Source organism: Ixodes scapularis, unplaced genomic scaffold (assembly GCF_016920785.2).
Source record: "Ixodes scapularis isolate PalLabHiFi unplaced genomic scaffold, ASM1692078v2 PGA_scaffold1__304_contigs__length_218370807, whole genome shotgun sequence".
In the NCBI taxonomy this organism is placed as follows: domain Eukaryota; kingdom Metazoa; phylum Arthropoda; class Arachnida; order Ixodida; family Ixodidae; genus Ixodes; species Ixodes scapularis.
The window spans coordinates 153,743,830-153,766,267 of NW_024609846.1; the positions used below are offsets into that span (position 1 = coordinate 153,743,830).

Genomic DNA, 22,438 nt, shown 5'->3' on the forward strand with positions numbered 1-22,438 from the left:
TACTCGACACACCAACACACCTCTGATGCCATTTCGCACCCCAGGCACCCACTTGAATCATGTGCACGTCGACCATTGTGGGCCCTCTTCCTCAATCCCGAAGTTTCACCTCCATTCTAACATGTGTCGACCGCTTCACTCGTTGGCCGTAAGCAGCAGCTATTCCGGACATTACGGCACAGACACTCGCGGCGACCTTTGTTAACATATGGGTCAGCCGTTTAGGGTGTCCATCTACTGTCACAACAGACAGACGTTGACAGTTCCAGTTCGGTTTATTCTCATCATTAACACAGTTGCTAGGAACTCGCCACATCCATACAACTGCCTACCAGCGCTCTGCCAACGGCATGGTGGAAGGCCTACATCGGCAGCTCAAACTCGTTATCGTAGCACGTGAAAGCCGAGCTAACTGGGTAGACCACATACTCATGGTGCTTCTAGGTTTACGCTTTTCTTTCAAAGAGGAATCCAACTCAACATTAGCAGAGCTAGTATATGGGTCACCATTACATCTACAGGACGAGTTCTTTATTCCCATAACCGGAACACACCAACGCCCCTTCCTCTCACCACTTTCTCGATGAGTTACGAAACTTCATTCGTCGCTTACAACCTGTGCCACCGCGCCAACCAGCGAATCAAAAGGTTTTCGCTAGCCAAAACCTTACGACTTGTACCCATGAATTCTTACACAAAAAAGGAATCAAGAAGGGTCTCATTCCACCTTACAAAGGCCCCTACAAGGTTCTGGCACGGACTTCCAAAACATTCACGCTTGACATCAACGGTTACGAAAGAGTTTTTGCGGCTGACCGCATAAATCCTGCGTTTATGTATGGCGCTGGCCCCACAGACTTGTACACGTTACTAAAAAAAAGTAAGGAATTACATTTACAAATACCGATGGCTAAATGTAACTGATTACAGTTACACTTACATTTCCATAAAGGTAAGTGACTGTTACTTCAAAAAGTAATTCGTTACTTTTGCGGGGTTACTTTCAACCTTACGGTCCTAAGGTAAGAAAGAAGGCACAAGTGCTACGAGAGTGCTTATTATTGCCGCAGCTTACACTTTTGTGACCTTGAGAAACATCTGGCCCTCAAAAAGTGTCATCGGACATCTTGCCTCCTTTCTATGTGAAGATATTCTTCTCTGCACTAATAATAAAAAATAATTGGTGTTGTGTGGATATTTATACAGCGTGTAGTTGGTGAGTCATTTTCAAAGTTGCGCCGAGTCACTCGCTGTAGGTGAGCAATATAGCCAATGCAGTACAACCGCTAGCCTGGGGTCTTTAAAGGGGTCATGAAACGATTTTCCTACTTCTTCTTCCTTAGCTTTAACCCTCAACTCAAATGCGAATTGTGAAATAACGTGGTCGTGACATTCCTTCGGCACCGGTGCGATGACTCCTAGCTTCCACCGTGCTTTTTATGCACACCATAGAACTTGTCATTCCCCAGTGACAATACGTTCCGTCAGGGTACTCATTGGCCACGAACGCGAATCCGAATATTCGTCGACGGATTGATTGTTGACGAGCGCATACGTCCGAGTGACGCAGTTCTCGCGTCCAATGCGTGAGCTGGGCTCTGCTGACGTCAGTTTCGCGCCGGTGACTCGCTTTTGGAACCGCGGATGTATCATAGGGAAAAGGCGGAGAGCTTTCGAAGGCAAGAAGGTACAAAATAGTCCGCTATATTTTCAAATGTTCGTACCGAAAAGCTGCCTTTTGACGTTCTAGCCTCTTTCTTTTGGCCAACTAAACGATATGCGATTAGTGAAGTCCCAATTTAACATCATTCATCCCAACCCAAAATTGGTTTTATGGCCCCTTTAACGAGCACCACGCAGTAGTGATACACGACCGCACGCCGGTACGATGCTCATCCAGATAGAAACGGGCGGGGGTGGGGATTGAACCCAGGATCCCTGGGCTCTGCATCGGCAGCGCGAGCTTTCGCTCCACGTGCTCCCAGCTGGCGTGCGCTAGCCCACCCGGCCACCCGATCCCTCAGCTGCACTAAACACCTTTTCAATCCAGCTTTTTCCAAATAGGTGCTGCCACCTGGACGCGCTACTAAGTAACTAGAAAACGACGCGTTTGCAACGTCTCCCCTACCCGCTCGACACACAAAACGTCAGCTAGGTCCTGTTGGCACATTGAGACGCCTTGTCGTAACTACAGCTGCACCAAACAGGGTTGCCAGGTGCTTGTACTCTGACCCGCCAAATTTCTACGAGATATAGCCCAAAAATAGCCAAATGTCGATTCAAAAAATAGCCCAAAAATAGCCCAAAAATAGCCACTGTTAGCAAGTCCCGTGTATTTGGCGAATATTTGGGGTGAAAAACACGCTATTTACACAAATTACCATAAATTTATACGATGAGTAACGGATAATTCGTTCAGAAATCATGCGAGGTTGTAAAAAACGTGTTTTGGTTCGGTCATACACGCATAACCGTGTAGCCGACCTCGATAACACGCATCGCCCCCGGCGACGACCGCGGCATTGCCGGCTATCGAAGCACCGGAATGCTTGGGGACACACTTAGAAAGGACCGTCGAGACAAATGCCGCGGAAAGAAACATGTCTCGGAGACAGATATGCACCAAAAGCAATTGCGCCATGTCGCAGGACGTTGGCGAAACCCGCCGCTTACCGTGCTCGCCGCCATCTTCTGGTCGATGGCAATGCGGCTTCCCTCATGTCGCCCATGTTTGTATTTAGTTTAGGGGTCCTGATAACAGTTTCTTAGACACCACAAATAAAGTCATGGGTCTAATTATTCGTTCCAAACAGTTAAAATGAATATAAATAGCGTGTCCTCGATGTGAACACGTGACATTGCAGTTGGTTTCGTTTTTGCTTCAACCTTCAACTGCAAGCGATCTGGCCACGGCGCAAGTGGCGCAAGCGCAACGCCGATGTACGCTGGAAGCAAGCGCCGGTTGGCTTTCGTTGTTTTTGTTTGACCGGAGAAAATCTGGCAAGTACGCATGGCGCCGCTACTGTTTTGGTTTGACGGGACGCGAGAAGCTTCGCATAGAGCTTCGGAGTTTGCGAGCACATAGTGAAGACGCGACCGGAGAAGTGCCCCTGTGATGTTCCTGGAAGACGGAAAGTAGCATTCGTAATCGTCGTGTGTGCTTTGAAAGTGAAGGGAGTCACAGGGTCCAGGAGTTCACAACCACAAGCCAAGGTTCATGACAGCGCGGCGTTGACTTCGGCGATCTTACTCTGTTTGGTGCAACCCGGCGATGCGAAAAAGAGCTGAAACATTCGTCGTGTGTGGTGCGGTGCTTTGTATTCCGGGTCTGTTTGAACCACGCTTTTAACACGGAGCGCAAATTGTTTGTTGCGTGGTGGAGGTTCAACGGGTACAGTCCCGTCGTCGTCAGCTGATCCGGTCCAGCTGGTCCGGGAGGTCGCAGCGAGCGTTTTTAAAAGTAAATCTTCCTTCGTTCCGTTTCAAACTGTGGAAGTATCCCGACACATACCGTGAGTAAGAAGCAGCGGGCGTTTTCAACAAAAGTACGTTTTAATTGAATAATGGACTCCGGATTGTTGTCTTAAATCTGCCGTTTTTTATGCTTCGTGTTGGACTGCGTTTGCATAGCGACGCACACCGCTCGAGTAGATGATTCGGTCCTGCAACGAGTTTGTTGCACCAATCATGCGGCGTGAATAAATTAGTGCAGGTTTTCCTACCTTCCCACAGATGCATGTACTGAGACCATTTTTTATATTGTGAACGTAGTGCTCTTCCTTTATTTTGGAAGACGCGTTGGTGCATTTATTATGGTACAATCACTTGAGAGTTGAGAAATTGGAGAGCGAGCAAGCTTTCCCAACTTTGTCTCTTTCTCTCTGGCACTGCCCTGTTTCAGTTTCAGTAGGCATATCTACTAGCAGGTAGAAACTGCTCTAAAGCAGGTAAAAAACGGGTAGCTTAGGACGGTGCGGACTCCGTGTTTCGCGCTTTTCGCAAGGTGACAGGGTAAATGCTTTTGTGAGATATGCGGAATATGCAAGCGATTTTGTTATGCCCGTCGTTTGCGTCTCTCCAGCAAAACGAATAAGATGATCTACTACAAAGGCGCAATCACAAGCCAAGATTTAAGATAGCAGTCGTTTGCTTCGGTGATCCGTGTAGCTGTATTTTACCCTGCTCTCTGCAACACCGTGTCATGACGAAGAGCTGGAACGGTCACGGATTGTGCTGGCCTCCCGGTTGACAGAAACCCGCGTCGCCCGCATCGGCACCGAGTGCGCTTGGGCTGTTGATGCTCAAGCCTTTTATCCGCGGCTTGTCGCCAGCTCATCCTGCGGCTCAACGGTGAGGAAGCGGCGAGAGTAACCTCGGAAGTGAATGTAAATCCTCGTTCATTCAGTTATCCGGTGTCAAAGTGTGGAAGATGTCCAACGTGTACTGAGGGCGGGAACTACGAGCGTTTTGCCTTGCTTTTATAACCGAAACCAGACCAACGAGATAACTGCCTTGCGTACTCTAAAATGACGGAAGCAATAAGTTTCAACAGGTCGAGTACGTCACCGGGGATGTAGGCGAGACGGTGCACACTGTTTAAACGCTTGCAGTATCCACGAGTGGTACCAGGAAAGCGACGTCAACAGAGAAGCAGCTCGCGATTCAGCATAATGCACTGCTACGGGCCCGTGTATCTTCAAAGTTCGGGGTGGTGGCAGTATATAAAAAAAGACGCATCAGCGCCCCACACCAGTGTTCACGAATAACACCGGTCAGAAACTCCCAAGCCCTACCGCTCTTCTAGACACCGACACGACATACGACAACAAACTGCATTGACTGCATCAAAACGCCCCAAAAGTGAAGGCGTCTGCTCCCGTACTGCAACTGCTGCAACTAGCGGAAGTGAAGTGTTGGGCGGATGTCCGGATGTCCTTCACAAAAATATATAAAAAATGCTTTGCGCAAGGATCATTTTCATTTATTATTGTATACGTAATGACAAAATCCCAATAATTTGTTTTCCTATCTGATTCAAGCTAGTCGGACTGCTCATAACACTGGTCAAGCAAGAAAATAACAAAAATTTGAACTTTTTCATGACCGGTTTAAGATTTATTGTTAACATATCGTTATTTATTGCAACGGATTAACATTATAGATTTTGCCTCCATACTTTTTAAATGCAAACAGTTCTAACACACGGCTGTCCATTGCGCCGTGTTTTGTGTATTCTTCTATAAATCTGTAATGGTCAGCGACCAAAGAGCTCACCCGCACATGTCAAGCTTATATGCGCCGCGGGAAAAAATGGATATCGAGTAGGAAGTGTCGGGCGTAGTGTCGTTGTTGTGTTTGTGTACATGTCGGTGCTGTGTAGGATGTGGTACTGGTTTGCCTGCGTTGTATGTAGGGTTGCTGTGTAGTCGCGGTCGTTCGCAGTGTTAACAGACTCGTCCTTTTTTTTAAAAACAGACTGCTAGAAATCTCGATAGGTGGCGCAAGTTACCGCCCGATTCTAAACAGTTTGCTTGAGTTATTTATCCATGTGAATTCGGCACTCGTTTTTTTTTTTTGTTTTTTTTTTGTCTAGCGGTTTGTTGAAGCTACCGACGCCGCCGACCGCCGACAACGCACGTACGTACCTTTGCAAGTAGCTACGTCCGCCGCTTGGAGACTTTACTGTGTATAAAAGACATCGAACGAGAACTAACGCGCCCTGTGTGCTTTCAATTCGGCTGAAAGGCGCGCGGCTCGCTGGGCTCGTCTCTCGCCTGTTCTCGGCCGCTGACCGCCATGTTTCATTAGGAACACGCTCGAAACGGTTTTGCGGAAGGCAGACACGGTGTAGCGTGTTAAGTTTACAGAGCACCTCATGTGTAGACGAAAAACACAGATGGCCTCGTGTAAAACGAACACGTTTCGACGTGTCCGCTATGGGACAACGGTTTACACGTCTGGGCGTGTTATTTTTGCTAACAGTGTGGTTTGAAACATTTCTTTTAAACACAAAAGACAACATAATACATTTTTATACATCAAATAGAAATATTCACACCACTAGCATCTTTAGTTCGCAGAATCAACGGCTAGAACACGGGTGCATCACTACGGACAATACGGGACACGTGTCGTCCCATTTTTTTTTTTGTCCTTAGTCTTTATGATTTTAGAACATAAATAATGAACATCGTGTTGTGTGTTCTGCAACGGTGCCAAAATGCCCCAGAAGTGGCGTCGCTTGCACGTTCGGCGAACTTCCTGAAACGCTCGTACGAGCGCATGTCAACACCTTCCACTGTATTAATGGGACGCTTCGGGCGTATCGGGGTATGGTGACAAGAATGACGTCATGGGAAAACTGTGCAGAGTTAAACACGAAGTATAGGTGCAAGCCAATCAATAGGCAACCTGAAGAATGCGAAGAAGAGATGATGTTTGGGACGCAAGGAATTGCGCCGTCACTGGTTGAGATGGAGAAAGACAGCACACTTCTGCATTCCGACAAAATTCGAGGGTAAACAATGGCAAAAGGTGCGCAAAGAGCAGACGAATTTGCTTGCTGTCGCATACTTATCATGGTTTAGGGAGGCTCAAGTGAGGGTGGGTGCAACTGCTAGATCGGGGATCACGGGACATGGACGCCATTTAATTGCTAAATTTTGCTGGGAGTCTAAGGGGCAAAGGGTCGTTTCCTTTCCTAACTCAGGTCATAGAGGCCCCTTAACGTGCTTGAATAATTTACACAAGGTATAAATGATTACTTTTCCATAGCCACCAGTTTTGTAGCGATAGGTTAAGTATTTTTTTAACGCGAAAAATGGTAAATTCCGCCATCTTGGACGTTGCTGCTTGTCTGGCAACCCTGCTTTCTCCTCTCGACGTTTGCAATTCTCGGAGCGAGAAGGAAGCGAGAGAGGCTGCGCCAAGGCGTTCGCTGCCTGCAATGGGAGGCGAGAGGAGGAGAGGTGCATGGAGCAACAGAGGTGCAACAGAGCGGGCGCCTGCTCTCGTGCAAGCAACATTGGCGCACATCCTTTCTCGAATCCTCTCCCTCAGGCGCCGCCATTAAATTGCAAACGCTCTCCAGGTTTTGATTTGCGCCCACCACTGATCTCTATTGTAGTAGGCTGGATCGCGGACCGCGGCCTCGGCAGCTGTGGCCGAGTGCCGCCACCGGCGGCCATTGATTGACACCAGCCAATGCATGGGACTCTATGGGAAGAAGGAGAAAAAGTGACGTTTTCCCCTGTTTCTAAGCTGTTGTCGGCATTGAAATTTTTGGATGCTTTTCGATAAACCCGTCAAAGAGCTCGCGTACAAACAATAAACCTGACAGCCCTCGCAGTTCTTATAAATAAATATTTTGTGGTCGAGAGTGACTCCGCTGTAGTACAGCTGAATGAGGCGAGAGTTACCTAGAGTTACCGCGGAGTCAGTGGCGGTTTCGTTGAGTTGGGTTTAGCAGACGACAAGCTCGAAATCATTGCTACGCGGAATTCGCTCACTCCCGGAAAGCAGTTGTCGAGATGGAACTTCTTTGTCATTAATCAACTTCTGGGCTTCCCCGAGGACGGTCTCATTGACCGCCAAGTTGCTTTGTTTACTCCACTACGAGAGCAAGCTTGCCAGCTCAGCCGTAGGTGCTGCGGTACGTTTGATTTTTTTATGCGGCGACCGGAGGTTTGACATACCGATGCGATCTCCAAACACCCGACATAAAGATCGCAGCGCATCATAAAATACTCGCCTCCGAACACAGCCTACATGCTCCAGTATGCTTACTTTTGTGCGTTTCTCCCATAGACTTGCGTGTATTGTATGGTGTCAAGCAACGGCCGCCGGTGGCGACACCGACGGGCTCCCGATCCGCGATCCAGTGGCGCCCAGCCTCACTAGAGCCTCCCTATCAAGGTTAACAGACTGAAGCGCCAAATGGTTACGTAACTTACTCTAAAAATGCCATATCTGAGCCTATACACCACTGATCTCTTCTATAAACCCAAGTGCTTTGAGGCATTTTGGTGTGCCCGGCACGGGTCAGAAAAAGCCCAATGCTAGCCAAATAGCTAACTGCCATTGTTTCCCGCCAACTGCAAATAAAACTAGCCCAACCTGGCAACCCAGGCACCAAACTTGGCCAGTTTCCCCAGTGTAGATTATCTTGGTCCCTGAACTTGATACAAAGAAGTCATCTCCTATTTCTCTCTCTCTCCCTTGGCCAGAACGAAGCAAAGAAAGAGTGAAGAGACAAAACTAAAAGGCGCGCAAAGACCCGCTAAACCAGCTCGCGTGCACTTTGACGGGTTTTTTTTTTCTTCTTTTATTTGTCTTTTGTAAGAAGAAAACACTGTGAACTTGTGAGTTTGCGTAATATTACTTGTAAGGAGAGTTTGGTTCTTTGTATCAGTGCGCTTCCCACTTCGTTGTGGGCGAGCAAGCTGACGAGTTACGATTTGCAAACAACAAAACCACAAAAAAAGAAAAAAAAAAGTTTGAGTCGCCATTTTAAATGACGTGAAAAAATCCTTAGGCGGCGTAAAGAATGCCAGGCCTTGCGTTTTGTTAATCCAGGTGACTGTGTAATTTTGGTAAAACTTACAATTACAACAACAAAAAAAGAAATTTTCTTGTCGTTATTTAAAGTTTTCGCATTTTTCCTCCGTGAATGAAAACAAAAATGTAATGGATTACAATCATTGCTTTACTCAAAAATTAAGGAAATTGATCTTTAGTAGAAACATCGGTTCGAGAGTGAATAGTTTTTGTACCCTCTCTCTCTTCCTTCTGGCCGAGCAGAGAGGGAAGATCGTTTCTATTTGTCGACTTCGGGGCAGAAGATAACCCGCGATGGGGACAAAGGCGAGTTTGGGGGAGCCGTATCTAGGTCACAGCGCCTCAATGGGTGAACGGGATGTTGCTGACGTTTTGGGTGTCGAACGGGTGGGAGAGGCCTTGCGGGCGCGTTTTTTCTAGCCACTTAGTCTCGAACCCAGTCGCGTGTCCAGGCGGAGTTACGAAATTAATGATACATTTAAGGGATTAGAAATAATTTCGTTACTAGTGACGGATTACGTACAAGCCTGGCCACACACTCACCACCAGCTTACCACCTTTTCCTGGTTGTCCCATCAAGCACGTGTCGTGTCATTAGTAACATCTGTTGTACAGCTCGCAACTTTGGGACTTCAGCGCTCATACCCCACGATCTGGACTTCCGCCAAACGCCATGCGCACATTACTCGCAGTACCTTAGACAGAGTGGCCGTTTTTTTTTGTTTTTTTACAGAATACAAGCCAGCGGCGTAGACTTTCCATTTTCCGGGGGGGGGGGGGGGGGGGGCAGTGGTTAAGGCTGAGAAGTTCTCCGGGCGGGGGGGGGGGGGGGGGGCTTTTCTGCGCAATTGTTTTTTATACCGGCAATTATTAGTAGTTTATTTTAGGGGGCACATTTTACAGCGTATGTATAACGCCATGTGTCCGTCGCTGGGTGTCAATGTCAATCACCGTGCAAGCGTAACCGTGTATTCATCGCCGGTACCATGGCGCACGTCTGTGTTCATCGCCGCTACCACGCGCATGCGCCGGCGAGCACAAATCTGAAAAACAAAATGCTTTTGCCAGCAGCGGAGTTCGGGGGTAGAACCCAGGCCCATGTGCTTCTGAAGCAGTAATCCACTCGGTCACGAGTCTTTTCTCTTTAATACATGAAAATAAAGCCTGCGGCTGCTGAATATCAGGTCAAACGCTCATTAACAAGACAGCGCACAAAACAGTGTCCATTACTTTTTCTAATTTTTTTTAACGGCTTGCCAACTAATTTTTTTTCACGCATGCGGCTCTTCCCGGACGACTGCATCATCTATCGCTTTACTGGGCCCGTTAGGTCGTGACTCCACGACTGCGGTCTGGATAACACCGTCGGAGTCGCTACTAAACGGACTTTTGGGACAGCTCCGGGTAGACTAGGCGCCCTCTATATGAACTTCCGGTTGTCTTATTTATGTTTGTTTTTTCTGTTTTTTTAATGGGACAACGCAAAATGGCAGGCTGCTGTGGAAGCAGACCAAGCGGACGTAAAAGTGATTGATGCCCCGTTACTTTCTTGCCAGAACTGGAGATGGAAGCTAACGAAAGCACGTTGGGATTCCATTTCCCATGTATTTTGTCAATAAAGGCAATGGGGCGCTATTTTGTTTACGTGCCACTACTAGAAGCTCGTTATATGGCACGTAAACAGCGTCTGGGTAAAGATCATGGCCCGGGGAAGGGGGGGGGGGGGGGGATCTCCCCACCCCCCTTCCCCCGGATCTCACCAAGGGGGACACAAGCCCCGATGCCCCACCATAGTCTATGTCTATGATACAAGCCTCTTAGCCTTGATTCCTGCACTCTCAAGAAAAAAAGGTTGTAAAAGGGTGTATCGTTACACCCATTGTCCCATATAATACACCCCAAAATTTCATTTCGACGTACTGAGCCCTACAGTCGAACAGACGGCCCCAAATTTTACGAGGGGCTTGATAGCCGTGTGGTACAACGTATTAATATAGCTAATTTACGTGTTACTGACTACAAAAAAATATAATCGGGGTTTTCTTGTGAAAGAGAAGGTCAAACCGAGAGATGATATGAATAAAAGCCAAGTTGAATTTCGGACATCGACCGGGTTGGACGTCTCTATACGACTTTTTTACAGCCCCTTCCTACCATTAAAAAACGAAAAGTCATTTTGGAGGGCGTATGTCATTGGATAAAGGTGAGATGCTTTTTTATGTATGCCGATAAACTCCCGAAAGAAAACTTCCCAGCCGGTTTTATCAAACTCTGGGGAAAACCGGAATCAGAGCTCTCGTTCAATGAGAAAATAGCCAAGCTTCGCGGCGTAAAATTTCTGCCTATACCTTCATTTTGTGCTGACACAGAACACAGTGCAACGCGATAATATTTCGAAAGGTTGCTTCTTTCTTTGAAAACCAGGCACCGATAGACCCTTTCCGAAATGGTGAAATGATGCATAAGTGGTCGCAGCCGCCATTAGTTGGCCTCGTCGCGTTTCGCATGACGTCCGCCTGATTGGTTTCGAGTTGGCGCCGAGCATTGACGCAGCACTCGTGTGGAATGTCCTTCTAGCCGAGTGCATTCCGAATGTTGCCAAACGGCTCGTGTGCAATGCGTGCTCACAGCGCACGACCAACTAATGGCGTCCGCACATATTCTACGCAACTTTTCGAAATTTCGAAAAGGCTAATGTTCACGAAACTAGCATGTTATTAGGAAGTTGAGGAATCCCGTACCATTGTGCTATTTTATTCTACGTAACCCCCCGAGAGACGCGGGTTTCTTCTTCAATACCGGACATCAACACCAAGGAAAAAAAGAGATCTAAAAGAAAAATTCACCAACAAATTAAAAAGCATAAACCCCGAAAACACGAAACCCTAGTCATAACTTAGATGGAAGTTCGAAGTGCGAAGCGGCCCTATAATATCAATGCATTTAAACCGCCTTTGGGAACCGGCAAACAAACAGCACATTTTCATATCTTATTCGTACTCAAACACTAATACACAGCTGGCAATTTATATCAAAATGATCTAAGGAATATGTTGTACGAGCTCCGCGGTATTTTGGTGCACCAACAGTTTAGCCTCAATAAAAATATCTTATACGCCACTGTGGGCTGATTCGTGCGACATCGTTATACACTTGTATGCAACACAATGCGGAAGGCGTTTTCTTTTTGGCTTTGTATCTAACGCGTGGACACCAAGTGGCTCAACGTTTTGAGCAACTTTTGTTGTTCATAACATCCTCCAATCATAATGGGATCTAGTTTCTTAAAGAATTTTTGGCTTGAAAGAGAATCACTGTATATATGTAAGTTAGGCGTGAAGAAAAAAAAAAACGATGCGTGCTTTGCTGTACATCAAAGTGCTTCCCCCAGTGACACAAAAGAGGCTCTGAAAGAGGGGCCGAAAGTTGGTTCCGCTTCGGTTTTGTAAGTCGGCTTTGGAATTAACCCCCTCAGGTGGGGCCCAATTAAGAATTCGACATGGGCTGCCCTCGGGGGAATCACAAAGGGCCTACCTGGACAGCCCACGGGGGCTCCCGTCGTAGAAATAACATTGTCTTCTTGGGTAGTCCATACGGGCTCCGTTTCTATCCCGCCCATACATCAAAAGCGCTTCGAAAACGTTAACTAACGACGCCACACGTGCCGGCCTGTCATGCTGTTATGCTACGTTTACAACTGAAAAGAAATCCGCTGCCGCGGGAGCGGATCCGCTCCCGGCGGCGGCGGCGACGAGCTGGTTGTGTTTACATCTATTTCCTTCGAGCAGTGGCGGCAGCGCCGGCTGCGGCAGCGGTTCCCGTAACGTCTCGTCAAATATGACGAGAAGGCGCGAGAGTTCCCGCCTTGGCTGTCTCTCTCCCGGGCGTTGCTGCCATTCTTGCGCGTCGCGCCGCGCAAGAATGTCACATCCGGTCAGCGAAACGCCTCGCTCGGCGGCAGAAATAGATCCCGGACCTAAACGGCTCGCCACCGCGTTTTCCGCCCAGCGTTTCGCCCCAGCGGCAAAAGCTGGGCGGATTCGCTGGCGGATCCGCAAGTGTAAACGTACAGTTAGACGTTGCGGTCGGAACGGTTAATGCCATACGTTCCGGCAAAATGTGCGAGCAGACACGGGTGTCGCTGTCATCGCGGTTTCCCAACTCTTGCCTGCCGAAGTTGCTGTGGGCTGTCAAGACCGAGAGAGGTCAGCAGACAAACATGCTTCATTCGCATCCACACGGCTGCCTGTGACACGGCCATGCTCACGGCTGGCGAAAACATGATACTTCTATTACGCCAAAAGGCGGGAACTGAGGGAGCCACTGTTTAAGCGCAGTAAGCACAGAAAGCCGGAGTCGCTTGCCATAACCATGTAAAAGAAAAAGAAAAAAAAAAAGCTTATTGAACGTAAGGTTATTGCGCAAGCGAGCTGGTGATAGTTGAACAATTTCAGAGAACCACTTTTACCTTATTAATGAAATGTTCTGATTACCTTGTTAGAAAAAACAAAATATCGCATGAGCACTGGCGGTAAACAAACTTTGAGACATGAGACCCAGAAAAAGATACATTCTTTATTTCAAAACTTGATTGAGCCCTCCTTGTTGAAAGGTTCATTTGCCCACGAGTAAGTTTGCAAGCAGAGAAGCCGGAAGTGATTGCGGCATTAATGGAAGACGTTTTAAGTCAGTGCCTCGGTCCTCGGCAGCCGGTAGAAATAATTTTGATGAACAACCATTTCGGGTCGCAGTTGGTCGACAGAAGAGCATCCTGCATGGTGTAACGAAAGAAAGAGTAACAAAATATTTTGCGCGTGTTTTAATTTAGAACAATCGCCATGAACTAATTTTCCAGCTTTTACGAAATCGTGGGCGGATATAATCTTGAACGTTTAGATCCCAAATAAAGAATCTCTCTTCTTCTCAGTTCCTCAAATTTTAAATGAAAAAAAAAAAATGTGGCAACCCGAGCGGGCGTGTCTCATCTCGTTTCACCTACACACTAAAGTGTCATGTGCATCGCGCCAGACGCACAGTTATGGTCGGCTTTTGATGATGTGGTGAGCAAGCGTTCCCTTGATTTAAGCCTATACACAGCCCAGCATATTCCGTATGCACGAAGCAGTGCCACATTTCACTCAAAGACTAGCAGAAAAGTAATACACTGCGCAAAAAAAATTAAAAGACGCTTACACATTTCTGTAATGCGAAACAAAAGCGTAGTTTTTGAGGTATTTAGACTTTAAGATATACCGCGTGCTAAAGAATTTAAGGAAGACATATTTGTGCGAACCAAAATAGACCTCGTACTCCTGCGTATATAATATAAGTTATATATGAAGAGAGAGTGAGAGATGCTGGGTAACGTTGGAACACAATCCAGGTGGATTTTATTCGACGTTTCGACCTCAGGCAGGTCTTCGTCAGGATTCCTGACGAAGACCTGCCTCATGTCGAAACGTCGAGTGAAAACCTCCTGGTTTGTTTTCCACCCTTACCCTGCAAATCTGTCTTTTACGCCTTCGGCAACCAAGCCAACATGCCCATATATATATATATATATAGATAGATATGTATCATCTAATTATTTATTATATTATTGTTTATATAAGGAGGAGGAGGGGAGACTACGGAGGTCTCTCCCCTCCTCCTCCTCCTTCATATCTTCCCCGCTAAGTTTATTTGGAAAAGTGACACCACTTGACCCATTAACATCAATTCAGTTTCCCCGCTAAATTTAGCGTCGAAAATGACGTCACATGGCTTCGTGTCACGTGACCTACCAACATATTCAACTTCTCCACTAGATTTAGCGGAAAAATTTATGTCATGTGAGCTCAACACCAATTCAGTTCTTCACCAGATTTACCGGGGAAATTGAATTTGTGTTGAGGTCATGTGACGTCAGTTTTACCACTAAATTTAGCGAGGAAACTAAATGCGAAGTGCTCCGTTATGGGACGTCACGGACTTACACACCAATTGAGTTTCTTCGTTAAATTTAGCGGGGAATTGAATGGGTTTATAGTTGTGTGGCGTCCCATAATGAAACGCGTGCAATTACGCCAATCGCGACGGCGACGCCGACGCCGCAAAACACGGGAACCAGCATCTTAGAGCTGAGTTCTAAAATGGTCTAGTTGAGCTTCCCACCACAGTCTGTAGAGGTATTATTCAGCCGTATATCGCAACACTTGTGTCCCTTATCTTTTTTTCGTCTTTACTTTTTGTGTTTTAGTTAGAACTTAGTGTCTAAATTATTGTTGGTACTTGCCGCTTTAGGCGCTGCTGGCACCTTGAGGTAATATATCGCGGTGATAGTGAGAGATAAGGCATAAGGAGTAGTACTATATTTGGTGATCGCCACACCTCTCTTTCCAAAGTATCTCCACCGATAACAACCGGTGGGTCACCGTAGCTATTGACTACATGACCCACTATGCAGAAACCAAATCTGTTCTTGGGGCTAATGCAAGAGAAGTCGCGAACTTCTTCCTTACATCCTTGCTACTACGCCATGGAGCCCCGCAGTCCATTACCAGCGACCGTGGCACGTCCTTCAGTGCGAAACTTCTGAACAAGGTCCTGAGGCTTGTCAGAACGATTTATCATGTGACAAGCGCTCATCATTTAACCGCCTCACCGAGCGGCTGAATAACACACTAGCTAACATGATGCCCATGTATATAGCGGATAACCACACCAACTGAGATAAAATCTTACCTTACGTCATCTACGCCTAAAATACGGCACGTCAAACAGTTACGGGATATTTCCCTTATTTTCTACTCTATGCTTACGACTCTCATGCTATTCTCGACACTATTTTGTCGTATATTGACACACCTCTGAAGTCATTTCTCGAGCCAAAGACGCCCGTTGACTCACCCGGCTCTAAACTCTGCAATTGCAACAGCTACAGCAACTTCGTTACGCGGACGCACACATACCAGTGTCTCATGATATTGGCGGCTTGTTTTACTGAAGACACCAATTCGTCAGACTAAAATGTGAAAAACTCCTACCTAAATTCCCCGGATCATATCGCATCATACTTCATCATTCCGACATAAACCACGAGGTAGTTCCAATACCTCCGCCCCGCGACCAACGTTCCAGACCTCACGACATCGTACACGTCCCGCTTCAAGCCTACCTTGTACCAATCCTCACGCCCCTACAGTTAGAGCACTGCACGGGCTCGGGCCGGCCCGAAAGCCCGGGCCCGGCCCGGCCCGCGGGCCGGGCTCGGGCCGGGTAGCACGTATTTTTTAGGGCCCGGGCCGGGCTCGGGCTTGAAAAAAAAACATTTCCGGGCCGCGTCGGCCCGGACCGTCCCGGGCCGTGCCTGGTCAGTCGTGTGCCGTAAATTTTAAATCGCGTCGGCCCGGGTCGTGTGCCGTAAGTTTAAATTCAAAAGTATCCATGGCTAAAGTCCGTCTGCTCTCCGTTCGAGGAGATAGAAGCTCTACTGGAGTCAAGGAACAATCTATTGATGGAAAGCGTGAACAAGACAACACTCAACGAGTTAATCGTGTTCCTGCAACCCTTCAAAGATGCTACCGACGCGCTCGAAGAGGAAAGACGTCCAACACTTCCTCTGGTTGTCCTTTACGCTTCTGCGTTGAAGAAACATCTTAAAAAAGGAGCTGTGCAACAATATTCAATTGGAATGTTTTTCTCTCTACACGAGCTTACTGGCACACCTGGGACTCAAGGATACTCACACGCAACGCCATTGGCCAAGAAACTCCTTTGTTGCGGTGTAATTTCGAGGACAAAGGCGATCATTTTCATTCAATCTCTCCTTTGCAAAATTTGATGACGTAACTCGGGGATCGCAGTACACCCAAGTGACGATATCTGAATGCGGTTCATAGATTGGACCCGAGCATTGCGTAAGCACTCGACTTGGGCTCGTGACAATTGCTAGCTCGAAAAGCATTCGGGTTGTCATCCGTGTCCAACCGCTGCAACGACGACAACAGCCGAGCCATAACAATGTCTGGAACTCAGCGCGTGTCCTGCGCTTTGCCAACCCCAGCGCGTGGCTATGATCAACAATGGCGGCGTATAGTCGGCTCCAGATCACGTGGCCGCTTGTTCTGGCTGCGAGTTGAGGGGGTGAACGCTGCTCGTTTTTCTTTAATTTTTTTCTGAGACTTCTATTGCATGGGGTGAAAAACGAACGCGTGTTTCATTGGTCATTAACGTTAGGGATCCGTTTTAAGCGGTATTTGTGCACAGTACAAAGATTGTTGCACAGCTCCTTTAAACCTGGTGCGGCAGTGTCTGCTGTAGAGGCAGTGGAAATCGAGAAGATCAAGTCCCGTGCTCGTCATTTCCTGAACACGAAGCTGAAAATTTCCCTCCTCCACAAGACCGCCACATTTCTCTGGCCTCAGTTCCGCCAATTCCGCAGGTTGCCCGAGGACGAGCGCCTTGAAGTTTACGCGCACGTCAGAAAGCGACTTGCACGTGTCACCGAAGCAATGACCCAAGATGAAGATTAGACAAACGATGACGTTCGAGATTCCGCATCAAAAAGAAGGTGCCAGGGTTTGTTTGAAGACTGGTGTGACGCGCAGGAGGACAAGGTAGCCTCCGACGAATTGGAGGAGTATCTGCATGGCAAGAAAGACTACTCGTGCTCAGGAGTAGCTGATCTTTGTGACTTCTGGAGAGCGCACGATAAAGAATTCCCGAAACTGTCCATTCTATCCAAACACATCCTGTGCATCCCTGCTACAAGTGCTAGCAGCGAACGGAACTTTAGCGCGGTGGGCTACATTATGCAAGCAAGACGGACCTGCCTAGAGAGAGCCCATGGACAAGTTATTGTTTCTCCACAAAAATATGTAGGAAGAAAATTTCCCTTAAACAAATTGAATAGAACAACGAAAAGTGCAATATCTCTTCAATAAATTCATAAATAAAAAATTCCCAACTTTTGTCTCAAGGATTGTCGGTGTGCGATGAGTTCAAAGACTGTCGCAAAAGATGCGCATATTTCACCTATTCTCTCGACAATACACATTCTAAGTCGACATATTTATGATATAAAAAACTCGGTCCCAGTTTTCCGGCTCGGGCCGGGCTCGGGCTCATATTTGAAAATGTTTTCGGGCTCGGGCCGGGCCCGGGCCGTGTCTCTACCGGGCCGGGTCGGGCCGGGCCTAGAAATAAAATATTCTGTCGGGCTCGGGACGGGCCCGGGCCGTGTGTCTACCGGGCCGGGTCGGGCCGGGCCTAGAAATTCCGGCCCGTGCAGTGCTCTACCTACAGTCCGGGATGACCGGCACTACCACTACTGGGGGGAACAGTGAGGAAGACCACGACGCACATCTTCGCGGAAGTAGGAGCGCGCGCTGCAAGTTTTTGGCACACGGGCCTGGGTGCGACTCGGCTGTTCCGCCATAGAGCCATCATTGTTCGCCTGTGGTCTTTTCATATCGCACCATCAAATACGTCTCTCATAAACACCCTCCCAGTAATATATATATAATTCAAAGATGCGCACGGTCGGAGTTCCTAATTCGAAGTGTATTACGACGTTTCGAGCGTGGACCGCTCTTCATCAGGTGAAGAGCGCACAGCCCGTGAATGTTTATATACCCATATATATATATATATATATATATATATATATATATATATATATATATATTATTGTGAAAGGCTACGACACACCCGTACTACGTTTACGAGAGCGGCGCGTGCCCCTGGCTCAGGTGGACCAAAGCACGCTCTCGCACCGACCGGCGACTCGTGCGGGAGCTTTGGAGAACTCGGCTCTCGAGGCAACCTTTGTACAAGCTGGGTGTCTGCGTGTGCGTGTGGATGACTCTTCAGCGAGCGAGCCACCACGCCGAGAGACCCGCCACGAACTTCTTCGGCATTGGCTGGCCGTTGGCACACGAACTTCCGCATTGGCTGGCCGCTGGCACACGAACTTCTTCCACATTGGCTGCCGAGGACCACGTAGGTCCCTGCGATTGGACAAGCCAGTGGACGGTGAGATGGCGAGGCGGATATAAAAAGAAAGGACACCCGTGAAGTTGGTGTGGTACGAACACTGAAGCGTTGTTGTAATTAATATAAATATAGAGTGTTCTTTTTTGCTGAGCTCGTCGCCTCCCGGCTCCTCGAGCCTGTCTCCTACCCGGCACAAGGTAGTGTCGCCGGGCTGGGAGCCTACGTCGGAGCCCTCAATCACGACAACTGGTGGCAGCGGTGGGATTGGGAAGCCTGCCTCCCAGCGGCTATGTTCGCTCTTAGAACCGCACCTCACGAGACGACGGGGTTTAGTCCCGCGGAGCTAGTGTACGGGAGGGCTTTGAGAACACCGCTGCGTATGCTTCGAGAATCCTGGGAGGATCAAAAGGAAAACCCAACGGTCGTCGAGTACGTTCTGGAGTTGTTGAATCGGCTAAATATGGCAATGGGGATCGTGGAAATGAACGCGAAGACCGCACAGAACAGGGCAAAAGCCTATTATGACCGAACAGCCCGGCTGCGTACTTTTGAGGTGGGCGACAAGGTCATGCTTCTTGTTCCCTGTAGAAAGAACAAGCTTGACGTTCAATGGGAAGGCCCAGCTAGGGTTCTGTAGAAGCTGTCTGACACAAACTACGCAGTTGAGCTAGAAGGGAGGCGGCGAAACACGCGAATTTACCACAGCAACCTCATGAAGCCTTACAAAGAACGCGAGGTTATTGTAAACTTAACTCTGAACTCGCCAGAAGAGATGCCGCATGAAATCCCCTTCCTCAAAGGTGACGGATGCTTCACTGTCGAAAAGCTCTGCGCAAAAATGATAATTCATGAGAAACTCCAGCCCGCTCAGATTGCAGATCTAACCCAGTTGATCAGGGAGTTTCGAACGACCTTTTCAGATAGGCCAGGAAAAACGACCTTGGTGGTCCACGACATCGAGCTAACTGTCAATCAACCGGTTCGTTCTAGGCCGTACAGAGTATCTCCAAGGCAAAGAGATAATGGAAAGAGAGATCAAGCGCATGTTGGAGCTCGGGGTTATTGAACCCGGGGACAGTGACTTCACATCGCCCCTGATCCTTGTTGAAGCACCAGGAAAAGACCCTAGGCCCTGTATCGATTACAGAAAGCTAAATGCTATCGCCCGGGATCAAACCTACCCGATCCCGAACATTGAGGAGAGGGTAGAGGTAGTTAGCGCGGCTAGGTTTATATCGACGTTAGACCTAGTGCGGGGCTACTGGCAGGTCTCTCTCACCGAACGGGCTAGCCGGTACGCCGCGTTTATCTCTCCCATTGGCACCTTTCGGCCGGTCATGTTGAGTTTCGGCCTGAAAAACGCGCCGTTTTGTTTTTCTAGCCTTATGGATCGTGTCCTTGGAGACTTTCGCGACTTCGCCCTCCCCTATCTGGATGACGTGGCTATTTTTTCGGATTCCTGGGAAACCCACGTGGAAAACCTTCGCGCGGTTCTAGAACGGCTTCGCCAGGCGGGACTTAGCGTCAAGCCCGAAAAATGCCAGCTTGGGAGAGCTGAGGTCAGCTATTTGGGCCATGTGATCGGACAAGGTTGTCGCCGGCCCTCTGAGGTTAAGACTGCTGCAGTTGCAGAGCACCGGCGTCCCAAGACGAAAACAGAAATACGTGCATTTCTGGGGCTTTCTGGTTATTATCAGCACTACATAGAGAACTATTCGTACATAGCAAGCCCGCTCACCGACGCCCTCAGAAAATCCGAGCCGCAAATAGTTCAATGGGACGAAGCAAAGGAACGTGCGTTCAACTCGTTGAAGGAGGCGCTAACAAAGGGGCCGGTGCTGAGGGCACCAGATTACACGAGGGAATTTGTAGTGCAGTGTGACGCCAGCGATCGCGGGGTCGGAGCTATCCTGAGTCAGACCGATGATGAGGGGAACGAGCGGCCCGTACTCTACATTAGTCGAAAGCTCTCCACACGCGAAGAAGCTTATAGCGCCTCAGAGAAGGAATGTGCATGTCTCGTTTGGGCCGTTCAAAAGCTTTCATGTTATCTCTCAGGCACGAAGTTTGTCATTGAGACAGATCATTGTCCATTGCAGTGGCTACAAAACATGTCGCCCAAAAATGGCCGCCTGCTTCGGTGGAGCTTGATCCTTCAACAGTATAATTTTGAGGTAAAGTACAGAAAAGGACAGCTTAATGGAAACGCAGATGGGCTCAGCCGTAGCTTTTAGCGAAAAGGGCGAGCCTTGATGAATTGCGGCGAATTTTCGAAATTCTCCGGGGAAGCATTCTGTTGTGACTCGCAAGGCGTGTTCAGAGAAATGACTATCTCGGTGAGCCGGCTATAGTGGGGGCAATTAATTTGCTTTGTCGTTGTTGGTTTTTTTCACGGGTGTCCGTTGTATCCAGCTTTTCAGCTTACAGTATTTCTAAGCTCTCTAGTTTATCTTCGTAGCGCAATGGCTTTGAGGAGCATTGATGAGCTGCTTGTTTATTTTGTGATGGTCTGGCGGACTGAGGGAGGGGGCTGGGTGTTCATCGGCCCGGGGTTTGGTCTGGTGTGGTTGTTCCGTGTGTCTACCTCTTCCCAGGATGAACGAGTGCCCGAACTCCTGCCGAGAACCACAGAGCGAAACCGCGTCTCTCGGAAGAGCGGTTGCTAACTGCTCAACCTCAAAACGCTCTCCCGGTTGCCGGAGGAGCTATTGTGAAAGGCTACGACACACCCGTACCACGTTTACGAGAGCGGCGCGTGTCCCTGGCTCACATGGACCAAAGCACGCTCTCGCACCGACCGGCGACTCGTGCGGGAGCTTTGGAGAACTCGGCTCTCGAGGCAACCTTTGTACAAGCTGGGTGTCTGCGTGTGCGTGTGGATGACTCTTCAGCGAGCGAGCCACCACGCCGAGAGACCCGCCACGAACTTCTTCGGCATTGGCTGGCCGTTGGCACACGAACTTCTTCCGCATTGGCTGGCCGCTGGCACACGAACTTCTTCCACATTGGCTGCCGAGGACCACGTAGGTCCCTGCGATTGGACAAGCCAGTGGACGGCGAGATGGCGAGGCGGATATAAAAAGAAAGGACACCCGTGAAGTTGGTGTGGTACGAACACTGAAGCGTGTTCTTTTTTGCTGAGCTCGTCGCCTCCCGGCTCCTCCAGCCTGTCTCCTACCCGGCACAAGGTAGGGTCGCCGGGCTGGGAGCCTACGTCGGAACCCTCAATCACGACAATATATATATATGTATATATATGTCATTTCAACTCAAATCGTGCCAGCGAAAAGAATCGAATTTTTAATTTCGCTGAATAAAATATATGTTATGGCGTCGTCTTTAAAAACGCAGTAGCTACAAACAGCAAGTTCGTCGGATTTTTTGTTCTCGACTTACGAATTTTAAGAGGCCGCGGCGGAGAGCAGTGGTTTTTACATCCGTCGTGGGTTGGATGTTTCACTCAATCTCCCGCCGTGGATTTTGAGTCCACATTGTATTAACTTTTTTCAAGCACTCTGTGAGCACATTTAAAAGGCTCTAATACCATGAAATAACTTTAGGCGTTTCGCTTTTTTTTTTTGTAAAAATGTCAAAAACGGCTTCTCGGTTAATTCTTGACGAACTTTGACAATTAAACCCGTACGGAAATCTTATATCTGGGCCATATCTGTCCATATCAAACATTATATGATTATATACGGCCTATATACAGCCTTATCTGGCGTATATACAGACTTATCTGGCGTATATACAGCCTGATATGGCATATATACAGTCTTATCTGGCGTATATACATTCTTATCTGGCGGCCGGTTTTCAGTATACTAAAAAGCTAAAAAAGTAAAACAAAATTTTTTGTTATCAAACTCTGAATGACTCGCTGTTCGCGAGCTAAATATTATCACAA

General features: G+C 48.2%; 1 pseudogene; it reads left to right on the top strand.

The window, feature by feature from the left end:
- The first annotated feature begins 9,542 nt into the window (after window positions 1-9,542).
- On the top strand, window positions 9,543-17,418 carry LOC121835854 (annotated as a pseudogene).
- The last annotated feature ends 5,020 nt before the right edge of the window (window positions 17,419-22,438 follow it).